Source organism: Octodon degus, unplaced genomic scaffold, assembly GCF_000260255.1.
Source record: "Octodon degus isolate 3935 unplaced genomic scaffold, OctDeg1.0 scaffold00077, whole genome shotgun sequence".
Classification (NCBI taxonomy): Eukaryota; Metazoa; Chordata; class Mammalia; order Rodentia; family Octodontidae; genus Octodon; species Octodon degus.
In genome coordinates this window covers 7,039,339-7,051,518 of record NW_004524653.1, presented here as the reverse complement: position 1 = coordinate 7,051,518, position 12,180 = coordinate 7,039,339, and the positions used below count along the sequence as shown (strand labels likewise).

The window sequence follows — 12,180 nt, the reverse complement described above, 5'->3', positions numbered from 1 at the left end:
AGGCCCAGGCTCCAGCCAAGGCTGAGGCTCCAGCTTCTGCTCCAGCCAAGGCCCAGGCTCCAGCTTCTGCTCCAGCCCAGGCTCCCAAAGGTGCTCAGGCCCCTGTGAAGACTCCACAGTGAAAGCCTCTTACTGCTGATGTAAAAACAGAAGGACTGGGGTGCCATCTGTGGGGGGCTGGTGTCCTCCTGTGCTCTTTGTACAAATAAACCTGAGGCAGGAAAAAAATAAATAAATAAATAAAAAATAAATATTCATAAGAGAAATGTTATTTTCCTTTTTAATGTTTATCAGGTTGGATATTAGCTTCTGTTTTTATATGCTCTCAATCCGTTTAAATAAGGTTAAATTAACATTCTTTTAATAAGTGTAGGATTCCCTTGTGAAGCGATATGTACCTGTTGCCATTAGGGCACAGATCTGTGCCACTTCCTGTTGTTCTTCTAGAGAAATCAGTCTCTTTATGTTTACTGTCTCTATCCAAAATGTATTATCAGGGCTGGCAAATAGCTCAGTGGATTAAAGCGCCTGCAGCAGGCACAGGGGACCCGGGGCCCAGGGTTTGATCTCCGGGCTGCCGAGCCAGCCCTGGCCCCAGGGCATGCTGAGATGGCAATTGAGACCGGGCATGGTGGCGCATGCCTGTAATCCCAGCTCTTGGGAGGCTGTAAACAGGCGGATCACTATGAGTTTGATCTAGTAGTGAGACCCTGAACACCCTGTAGACCCTTCCCTAAAATGAAACAACAACAAAATATTATGTTCTCCCAGGAAACTGTCCATCATTTCTAGCTTTCCTTCCTTCCTTCTTTCCTTTCTGTGTGTGTGTGTGTGTGTGTGTGTGTGTGTAGTACTGAGAATTGAACTCACAGCTTTGTGCATGCAAGACAAGTACTCTACCACTGAGCTACATACTTAGCCCTGTGTTTTGTTGTTATTTTTTTCCTGCTATGGAGTGGGGGGGTTGAAATCAGGACCTTGCACTTGCCAGGCAAGTGCTTATTCTACTGAGCCATCTCCTGGCCTCCTTCTATTTCTATAGTTGTTTTCCTCTAATGATTTATTTCATGTATTTGAACCTTCTCATGATTAGTTTAGCTTGCTTTTCATTTTTTCCTCTCCAAATAAGTAATTCTGGGATTTATTCCTTCATTCTACTCGTGTGTGTGTGTGTGTGTGTGTGTGTGTGTGTGGCCAGCCTAGCCCACCAGGGGGCGGGGCTGGCTGGCATGTGGTGCTGGGGGATTGAACCGCGGTACCTGTGCTTTGCTAAGCTTGTTCTAAGTAGGTGCTTTAGACCACTGAGCCATCTCACCAGCCCCTTCATTCTACTCTTATTTCTATTTCAATATGCTTTGTTCTTATCTTTGTAAATTTCTTCCTCCACTTTGACTTCTCATTTCTTTTCTGATTAAAAAAAAAATTGTAGTTAACGTTCTGTCTTGTTTGCTTACGTAGGGATTTAAATTTTTGTTGGAAGGAGGCTATATTTGAGTTCCATGGGTTCTGACAAGTTGTGCTCTTTCATAGATACCTTACAGTGTTACTGTTGTTTCTTCTATGCTAAAAGAGTATTAAGAAAGTCTTATTTATTTATTTATTTATTTGAGTGAGGGTCTTGCTATGTAGTCCAGGCTGGCCTTGAACTCACCATGTAGTTCAGGCTGGTCTGGAACACGCAGTGATCCTCCTGCCTCAGCCTCCTGCATGCTGGGATTACAAGTGTGCACCACCACGCCCAGCTCATATAATGTTTTCTTTAACTTGCCTGGTTTTATTGCCCTGTGACTCGAGACACTGTTTATGCTGTCTCTATTGCTTGAAATCTTTCTCAAAGCCCGCTTCAGGGTCAGTTTTTCTCTTAAATGTATTTAGGGTCTACAGGGTCTCACTACACGGATCATACTCGTAGTGATCCTCCTGTCTCAGCCTCCCACGCGCTGGGATTACAAGTGCGCACTACCATGCTGTCTCCTCAGGGTCAGTTTTGTGACTCTTCTGTTGGCCTTTGATTTTTGCTGCTGCTGCTGTTGTCATTGATACAGGGCCTTGCTTTACAGTTCATACCATAGTGATCCTCCTGTCTCAGCCTCCCCAGCGCTGGGATTATAGGCATGCGCCACCATGCTGGGTCCCAGTGGCAGGCTCAGTGCACCCAGGCGCAGGACCCGCATGGCATGTGGTGCCAGGGGATCGAACCCTATCCCTGTGCTTGCCTGACAGGCTTTTAGTTCGCTGAGCTATCTCACGGGCCCTAGGATTTTATTAAATGTGGAAGTTATATTTACTTATTTATTTTTTGTTCCAGGAATCAAACTCAGGACCCTGTTCTTGCCAGGCAGGGGCTGCGCCCCTGAGCTATACTCCTGGGCCAAAGTGTAGGTTAATTTGAGAGGAACTGAAAAGCTTATGGTGCAGCCTTCTCTTCAGAAATTATAGTGTCTTCCTATTTGTTTTTTATTTTATTTTTTAATTTATGTTCCTATATAGAGTTTTGTACAGTTTTCTGTGGCGTGTTCTTTGTTCTTTGTTCTGTTACAAAGGATGTATTTTTGCCACTATATTTTCTAGCTGGGGATTGTTTAAGAATAACCCCTAGATTTTTGTACAATTATCTATCTATCTATCTATCTATCTATCTATCTATCTATCTAAAGAGAAGAATATTTATTGGGGAAAAGAAAGCTTCTGTCAGAGAGAAGGACAGAAGCGGACCCGAGTGAGTTGCCCTGTACCAGCATTTAGTAAGCAGCTTCCTGCCATGCCTAAGTGTCAACACTTGCAGAAGGATAAAACATTAAAGCATGTTTCTCTTTCTAAACGCGCCACCTGTAGTTCACAGTTAAGCATAACATTTTATTTATTTTTTTGTTCACTGCAAAATTGATAAATGCAGGCAATTGTAAAGTATGAAAAAAAAATTAATAAACTCATTTATTGCTACTTTTTTTTTTTTTTTTGGTGGAACCAGGGATTGAACTCCGGCCCTTGCACTTGCCAGGGAAGTGCGTATTCCGCTGAGCCATCTCCCCGGCCCTCTTTTTTTTTTTTATATAAAGTGAAAGCAGCTGGGAGTCGCAGCTCGCCCCTCTGGGCCGCCCAAAGGCCTGCACGCTACAGGCTTCCTCCGGGCCTGCAAGCGTATCAGGAGGCGGTGGAGGCCCAGGCACGGTGAGCGGCTCAGGGGTCCGCAGGCCCAGCCCCGCCACAGAAAAAGAGGCGGGTCCTAGCGGGTCCCCTGTAGGTCACTGGGGTCAGACGGTGGGATCCGCGCTGGCAAGTGCTGCATCCCTGAGCTGTACCCCGACCCCATTTCGCTTCCTGACCACTGGGGGGGCGGCTTTGCTCCACCTGTCCCCCGCCATCCTGTGTCCAAAGTTGCTGGGGCAACGAGCCGGCTCCCACCCCTCAGAGGACAGCAAGCCCGAATAAGCCTTTCCTTCTTAGGAACATACTAATGGAAAACTCGTGGTAGGCTGTGGCCATTTCTTTAACTCATTAAGTATTCTTCTACAACAGAGTCTTACTATGTAGCTCAGGCTGGCCTTGAGCTCACTGTGTAGCCCAGACTGGCCTCGAACTTGTGGTGATCCTCCTGCCTCAGCCCCCTGAGTGCTAGAATTACAGGTGTGCACCACCACACCCAGCATACAACTTCTCTTTTATGGCTGCATGAAGTCCATATAGAGAAGCTACCTTATTTACTTTATCCTACTGTTCACCATTTACACCCCCCCCCCTTTTTTAACCATTTAACGCCACAGACATTGTATACACCCACAATGATTTCCTTTCCTCCTTTTTTGGCAAGAGGAGCAGATAGTGAAGATTGAGCCCAGGGCTTTCACACTGAGCTACATCCCCACCCATTTTTAGTTTTAATTTGCGACAGGGTCTCTGTGATTTTCTAGGTTGATCAGCCCGAGTTTAATTGGCAGTACTCCTGCCTCAGCCTCAGCGTGCTCATCTGCCCGCCTTACCACTATGATTATTTTCTTGGGCAAGTTCCTAGAATCTGAACCTCTGGATCCGAAGTGGTACGGGATTCTGAAATTTTGCTACATGTCATCTGATTTCCCCCTGGGAAGGCTGTCTCACACTCACGTTCGCGTGGTGCACACGCGCTCTCCCTTCATGGTCAACCATTCCTACTGGGTTTTTTAAATCTTTCATGAGTTGGTGCATGAAAGGCTATTTTTATTTTTTATTTTTATTTATTTATTTATTTTTGGCGGAACCGGGGATTGAACTCAGGCCCTTGAGCTTGCCAGAGCTTGCTCATTTATTCTACTGAGCCATCTCCCTGGCCTCAAAAGGCTGTTTTTATCTTATTTATTTATTTATTTACTTTTTACGGCCCAGGGCTACTTTATTACCCATTTGCAACGTTGTGCAACCCTCCTCACCTCTCTAATTCCCAAACATTACCATTACTCCCCATCCCAGTTCCCCTTCCCTGGGCATCAAAAAACCGCTCTGGGCAGCATCCTCATCAGGGAGGTCTTGAACACAGGAAGCCTGCCCCATGTGCCCCTACCCCAGGGCAGGAAGGGGTGCAGCCAGCTACTCTCTCACAATGTGGGGGCTACAGTCGGGTTTGACAGCTTCAGCAAGCTCCTCTGCCTACATCTTGTATCTCCCGGTCATCTTGAAGCTCCGGAGATCGTTCATCTGCCGACAGAGATTCAGCGACCAGCAGCCCATCCCGGTTACGAGAGAGCCCAGGGGTGCGGCTGCCATTGGGGGCTGCCACAGAGCTGGAGCCAGAGAAGTAGCCCGAGTCCTTATGAGCTTTCTCTCCATCTCCGGAGGTAAACTCGCTGGGGAAACGTTCCTGGCCCACACGGTTGATGGCCCAAGTGAAGCAGTGATTGGCAAGGGCTGCGTTTCTGGCCTCAATGGGCCAGAAGGACTCACTGAGAGCAGAGGGTGGCTGAGGGCTGAAGGTGATCTCTGCCCCGCTGATGCTGTACGTAAGCCAGTTGAGGGGTGGTGCCGTCCATAACAAGTGCTCACTGCGATCTTGCCAAAATGGGTCTCGAACACAGGGTGGCCCAGGTTTCCCTCCACGTAGTAAGTCGACTCATTGAAATCGCCCACTCGTGGGATGTGGTTTTTCCTGGTCTTGCCCAGAACCGCTCCAGAATCAGAGACCACCACGGCTGTGTTCCACAGGACGTCCCCGCGACTGTGGTCTCACTCCAGGATGGGGGATATCACCACCATGCTGGGCTTCTTTGCCAGCTTCCGGCACAATCTGGTGGTGGGACCGTTCTCTCCAAAAGGCTGTTCTTAAAAGCTGAGGCAAAATAAATAAATAAATAAATAAATAAATAAATAAAATAAAAGCTGAGGCAAGAATCAGTGGGATGTTTTCCATCCACATGATGGAATATTACCTGGCCATAAAAAAGAGTAAGTACTGGAATATGCTACAACAGAGACAAACCTCGAAACATTATGCTACATGGAAGAAGCCAGTCACAAAAGCCATGTGGAATATGACTCTATTGATACGAGACACCCCAACAGGGAATGTCTGTAGTGATAAGTAGATGACAGTGGGAGGGTGGGGACTGATGCCTCAGGGGTGTGAGAGTTTGCTGCTGGGTGATGTAAGCCTGCTGAGATTGATTACAATAATGGTTGTAGCACTCGCTGAATATACTGAATGCCGCGGAGGGTGCGCTGTGAGGAGGTACCTAGTGTGCAAATTAGGTCTCTGCTGAGCTGCTAAAACATGACTCACAAACTACTCATTTAAAATGTAGGGGACTGGTGAGATGGCTCAGTGGTCTAAAGCACCTACTTAGAACAAGCTTAGCAAAGCACAGGGACCACAGTTCAATCCCCCAGCACCACATGCCAGCCAGCCCACCCCCTGGTGGGCTGAGCTGGCCACACACACACACACACACACACACACACACACACACACTAAACAAATGTAAAAAAAAAATTAAAATGTAGGGGCGGGGGAGATGGCTCAGTGGAGTAAGTGCTTCTCTGGCAAGCACAAGCGTCTGAGTTCAATCCCCGGTTCCGCCAAAAAAAAAAAAAAAAAAAAAAAACAGTATCACAGAGGCTGGGGAGATAGCTCAGCAGTCTAAGCAGCTGCCTGGCAAGCACAAGGACCTGGGTTCCATCCCCAGTACCACATGCCTTGCTGGCCACCAAAACTGGGCGTGGTGGTGCAGCCCTATAAGCCCAGCACTGGGGAGGCTGAGACAGGAGGATTACAAGTCTGAACTACATAGTGAGATCCTGTAGTAAATACATAAAGAAATAAAAGAAAAAAATTAAAATATGTTGACAGTTGTGCCGGGGAGGTGGCACATGTCTGTAATCCAGCACTCTGGGAGGCCAAGGCAGAAGGGTCGAAAGTTTGAGCCCAGGGCCAGGGACATAGCTCAGAGGCATAAGCACCTGCCGGGCAAGTGTAAGGTCCTGAGTTCAATCCCCAGTACCAGGGGAAAAAAAAGTTTGCCCAGCTTGGGCAATTTGGCAATTTAGCAATTTAGCAAGACCCTTGTTGTCTCAAAAAGATAAAAATAAAAACAGCCGAGGGTGTGGCCCACCGAGAAGCCCTGGTCCAACCCATCTGTTTCTGTGCCCATGCCGTCTGCTCCCTGCCAGGACCACCCAGTGACTGACTTCACGGAACCAGCATTCTGGTGAACTTGGTGTCATACTCTAATGCATGTCTTTGAAAAGACAAAACAAAGCAAAACAAAAGTGGTGCCGGTAAGATAGCTCAGCGGACTAAGTGCCTGCTTAGGCAAGTGCAGGGACTGGGGTTCAAGCTCTGGCACCACATGCTGCACTGGCTCCTCCCCTGGCGCACTAAGCCGGCCACTGAGACCAAGCATGGTGGTGCATGCCTGTAACCCCAGTGCTAGGGAGGCTGAGACAGGAGGATCACTATGAATTGGAGCTGCGTAGTGAGACCCCGTACCCAAAACAAAACAAAATGAAGAAAAAAGGGGCAGTGCTCGCCCATAATCCCAACTATTTGGGAGGCTGAAGCAGAAGGATCATAAGTTTGAGGTTACCGGGGTAACTTAGTGACACCCTGCCTCAAATAAAAAATAAAAAGGCCAGAGAGGTAGCTCAGTAGTGCAGTGTGAGGCATGCTGTTTCTCCAGTACCAAACAAAATGTGAAATAAAATAAAGAGTTTCTGAGTCTACTATCCTTTAATCAACATGTTTAGACCAGTACTTTTCAAGTAACTGGAGCGAGCTACTCAGATACGCATTTTAACCAAATCCCCAGGCAGTTTGTCATCCCCTAACTCCATTCAGGCCCATGCCCCGGGGTCACCTCTTCACCCTCCACCACCCTCCACCGCTGTCAAACGCTTGTCCTCACTCCCAGGTGAAATCGACTTCCTCTGAGCAGGGCCTCTGAATTTGCTTTCTATCGCTGCCTGACAGATTTCTGCAAAATTAGAGGCCCGGGGTCTGAGAGTCGTTACCAGAATCCTTGGTGCTAGTAGGCAGGCTACATCGAGGTGGTGGTTGAGCCGCCTGGGGTGCGGGCCTCCTCCGGGGGACCCATGATGGGGTAGAATTTAAGGGCTGTGCTTGTGGGTCTGAGGCCTGGTTCCCGGAGCACCTGCTCCTCTGCCATGACAAGGTACAGAGGGGCTGCTCGCTTCCCTGCAGGCCAGAGGAGTGTGTCTATCAGACTTTTTTTACTAATGACTTTCTCCCCCTCTTTCAGAACGTTTGCTTGCCTGCCCAGCTCCAGGATAATCTTCTTTGGTTTATTCCAACCAAAAGGTTTGGTCCCCTAACCTAAACCCCCAAGTAACAACCCATCCTATCCACTGTTCCTGCTCAGTCCTGGGCAGATGCGATACAAGATATGTCCACCAGGGGGCAGGTGTGTGTGTGTGTGTGTGTGTGTGTGTGTGTGTGTGTGTGTGTGCGCGCGCGCGGGCGGGCGGGCGGAACCAGGGCTTTCTTGGGTTGCTAGGCAAGCGGTCTCCACCAGCTAAACCCTTGCGCCCAACAGGACAGGAGTCCTGGGGCCGTTCCAAAATCCCCGCATCCTCAGCCTCCGCACAGCACAGCGCTGTGGCACCATCCACAGGATGGTGTGCGTGGGCCCTGGGGCTCAGCCAGGGAGGACCCACCTGCAAGGCCCCCCAGTGGGTGTCTGCAGCCCGCTGTCCCTCTGGCCCGGAGGAGGCTGTTCCTTAGGAGCCCCAGGGTTTGCTGAACTCTTGCTCATGGTCTCCCTTCCAGGAGCCCAAGCTTTCCGGGCAACACAGCGCCAGCCCCCTCAAACTGGCGCCGCACGGCCGCCGTGGGACTCACTTTGGCTCGCTAGATAGCACCGAATGCCGGCTTGGTGACAGGTGCTTTGCCACCCTGCCAGGCCATGAAGCGACCTGCACAGACGACCCCACAGAGTCTTGGTAACCCTGTGAGCTCTTCTTGCACTATGCCTAGGGGAAGACAGAGGCACAAAGTGAGTCGCTGTACCAGGGTCGCACAGCGTGCAAGTGGGGAGCCAGGATTTGAACCCAACCGACTGCAGTCTAGACTCTGTGTAGTAGACTACGAGGCTCCTGGCCAGGCCTGCCCCTGGATGCTGGCGGCAGCCATCCCAGACCCCGAGCACATTCCTTCTCCGCTTTTTGGATTTTTTTTTTTTTTTTTAAGTAAACTTCATTTCTATTTGCCTTTTAGGAAGTATGATATTTCATTGCTTTAAGTTCAATCAAAGTCAACTAAAAAAAAAAAAAAAGTATCATGTAGATTGCTGAAAACAAGGTTTCCTATACTCTCATTAAAATACAAATATCATTATTGTGTGCTAAATTTCGTCATGTTTTAGCCATTGTCACAACCCTAGGTTCCTTTCAGCTTTTTTATGTTTTTGGTACAGGGTTGTACTACGCTTGGATGTGCAGTGATCCTCCATGTCTCAGCCTCCCCCGGGGCTACCACGCCTGGTCTCCGCGGCCAGCTTAGTGTCACCGGGGGAGGGGCTGGTGCAGCCTGTGGTTCCAGGGATCAAACCCCAGTCCCTGTGCTTGCCTCAGCAGGCACTTAGTCCGCTGAGCTATCTCGCCGGCCCTTCCTTTCAGCTTTTTGTTTGTTACTGATATGACTGCAGGCCTCATGCAGACCCGTGTGTCGCTTGTGAAGTGCCTGTTGTACACGCGGTGGTACACCACGTACTTCAAATACAGCGCCTTAGGGCACGACAGACAGTAATACAGGGTCTCAAAACAAGAAACTAAATATGTTCAGATATCTCCCACAGTCTGAAGAATACTGCTTTTCGTAAACTCATTGTATTTTATGGAAATCTTTCCTAATTCTAGAAGTAGAAGCAAAGTTAGTTTAGCAACACCTCAGCGCTGGGGGTGTAGCCTACAGCAGAGCACTTGCCATCTAAAAAAAAAAAAATCATCAAGGGCCAGCCAAATAGCTCAGCGGATTAAAGCACCTGCAAGCAGGCTCAGTGGCCGTGGTTTGATCCTCAGGCTTGCCGTGCCGGCCCCGCCCCCAGGGCGTGCTGAGAGGCTATTGGACACCCTGTAGACCCTTCCCTAAAATACAAAAAAAAAAAGAGGCCGGGAAGATGGCTCAGTAGAATAAGTGCTTCCCTGACAAGCGCAAGGGTCTGAGTTCAATCCCCAGTTCCGCAAGAAAAATAAATAAAGTAAAATAATGAAATCCACATTTGAAAAATAAATTTTTTTTAAATCAAATTAGAAAACAATAATACTGTGTTCATTTAAGGTTTGGGCTATTTTCTTTCTTTCTTTTTTTTTTCTTTTCTCTTTTGGCAAAACTGGGGATTGAACTCAGGCCCTTGGGCTTGCCAGGGAAGCACTTATTCTACTGAGCCATTTCCCTGGCCACGCTTTTGGCTATTTTCTACTATGCTAGGCCATCTACACTGGACGTGATAGGAAGAGCACTAGATTCTACGTTCAGTTCTTTGGTCCACAGTCCCAGGCCTGGGAGTATGTAGGCCACTGGGTGACCCGTGCAGCCTTCCTGAGCCTCCATTTCCACAACTATGAAATCGGGACACAGTGTGCAGCTTCTTTTTTGTCATTTTGCAATCGAGGAAGTTCCCCAAACCATTACTTTGCCCCGTCCATGCATCAGGAATTCACCAAGCTGAGCTGATGCCTTTTCCGAGGGCCTCTCTCTGGCTCTCCGAGGGCAGATGTGCACGCCTCTGTAGCGAGCTGCAGGCCTGGGGACCGAGCCCCTGTGCAGCTGTGACCAGCGTGTGGCTTGTGCCCTGTGCCTGTCCATTCTGCCTCCCACAGGCCCCAGGGCTATCGATGAGGGCTGCTTGTGAGCAAACAGTGCCAACACCCGTGCTAGAGTGGCACAAGCCTGTCACCTCGGACACTCCAGCAGTGGGTGACATATTCCATCCAGCTGCTGTTCAGATGGAGGCAGCGAGGGGTGCCGGGGAGATGGCTCAGTGGAATAAGCACTTCCCTGGCAAGTGCAAGAGCCTGAGTTCAATCCCCGGTTCTGCCAAACAGATGGAGGCAGTGAAAACAGCCTCATCTGGGGGAAGGGAAGCTCCTCTTCCACCCAGCCCAAGCACGGGCAGCACAGGCAGCTCGGTTCCGCAGGACCCAGACCTTGGCCTCTCTCCAAAGCCTTGAGACAGCATGGCTCTGATGCAGAAAGGACAGGGATAGAGAGGAGACTTGGAAGCTGCCCATGCCTGGGGACAGCAGGATGCTGCCACCGCTGCTTGCTGTCACTAAATAGAGATCATGACATGACATTGTTTTTTTTTGCGGAACTGGGGATTGAACTCAGGCCCTTGTACTTGCCAGGGAAGCGCTTATTCCACTGAGCCATCTCCCTGGCAACCTGACAATATTTGTATCTGTATTTTTTTCTTCTTTTTTTAATGTGTTTGGTACAGAGTCTCACTACACAGCTTGGACTCGTAGCGATCCTCCTGCCTCAGCCTCCCCAGTGCAGAGATTACAAGTGTGGGCCACCACACTTGGCATGGAGCTCCTTTTTCTTTTGCGGAACCGGGAATTAAACTCCAGCCCTTGCGCTTGCCAGGGAAGCACTTATTCTACCGAGCCATCTCCCTGGCCCCCAGGGCTCCTATGTTGTAACTTGCAGTTCAAACAGAAAAGCAGTTAAGGTCTTTTTTACCAAGATGGCAACGAGGGCAATGAAGGAAGCCCCTGCCTTTCCCAAAGATGAAGCCAAAGCAAAAGCTTTGAAGGCCGAGAAGGCCATGCTGAAAGGCGTCCGCGGCCACAGAAAGAAGATACGAACGCCACCCACCTTCCACTGTCCCAAGACACTGCGGCTCCAGAGGAAGCCCAGATACCCTTGGAAGAGCGCCCCCAGGAGAAGCAAGCTTGACAACTAAGCCATCATCAAGTGCCCCCTGACCACAGAGTCAGCCACGAGAAAGACTGAGGACAACACCACACGTGTGTTCATCATGGACGTCAAAGCCAATAAGCACCAAATCAAACAAGCTGTGAAGAAGCTCTATGACATTGATGTGGCCAAGGTTAATACCCTAATCAGGCCTAATGGAAAGAAGGGTTCCACTGGCTCCCAATTATGATGCATTGGATGTTGCCAACAAAAGTGGGATCTTCTAAACTGAGTCCAGCTGGCTAATTCTAAATACATACTTTTCCCCCTATAAAATAAAAAAGAAAAGCAATTAAGAGACAGATGGGCAAGGGAGGATTGGGGTGAGGTCTCTGAACTTCATGAGTGCAGGAGCTCCAGGAGCCGCAGTGGGATTTGGAGCAAGGCAGACAGCTGGAGGGCCTTTGGAGGCAGGGAGATAAGCGGGCTGCTAGGGGTCGGGGGCTTTCCCCTTAGGCCAGGCTTGAACCTGGGAAGCCCGGAATAGGCGTCACAGGGAGGGCTGGCCTTGGGAGGCAGCGCGGGGTGAGGAGCAGGGAAGAACGCGGGTTCTGGGGTCCGACTGTCCCAGTTCACATGCCGCTCCTCCCGCCGGGCAGGCTCCGCAGCTAGCGGCTCTAGAACCCTGCTTTTGCGCCGAGGCCTGAGCCCAGAGGAGACACAGACAGAGGCGTCCCTAGAGGTGGCGCCAGGCGCGCCGGCGCAACGGTTGCGCCTGGACTCCAGCCGCGGGCTCGGGGCCTGGCAGCCACCCGGAGCCCCACGCCCAGGCTAGG

The 12,180-nt window shown here is 49.8% G+C and overlaps 1 pseudogene; it reads right to left on the bottom strand.

Annotated features, from left to right (window-relative positions):
- Window positions 1-4,539: 4,539 nt before the first annotated feature.
- LOC101576111 lies at window positions 4,540-6,617 on the bottom strand (annotated as a pseudogene).
- Between the last annotated feature and the right edge of the window lie 5,563 nt (window positions 6,618-12,180).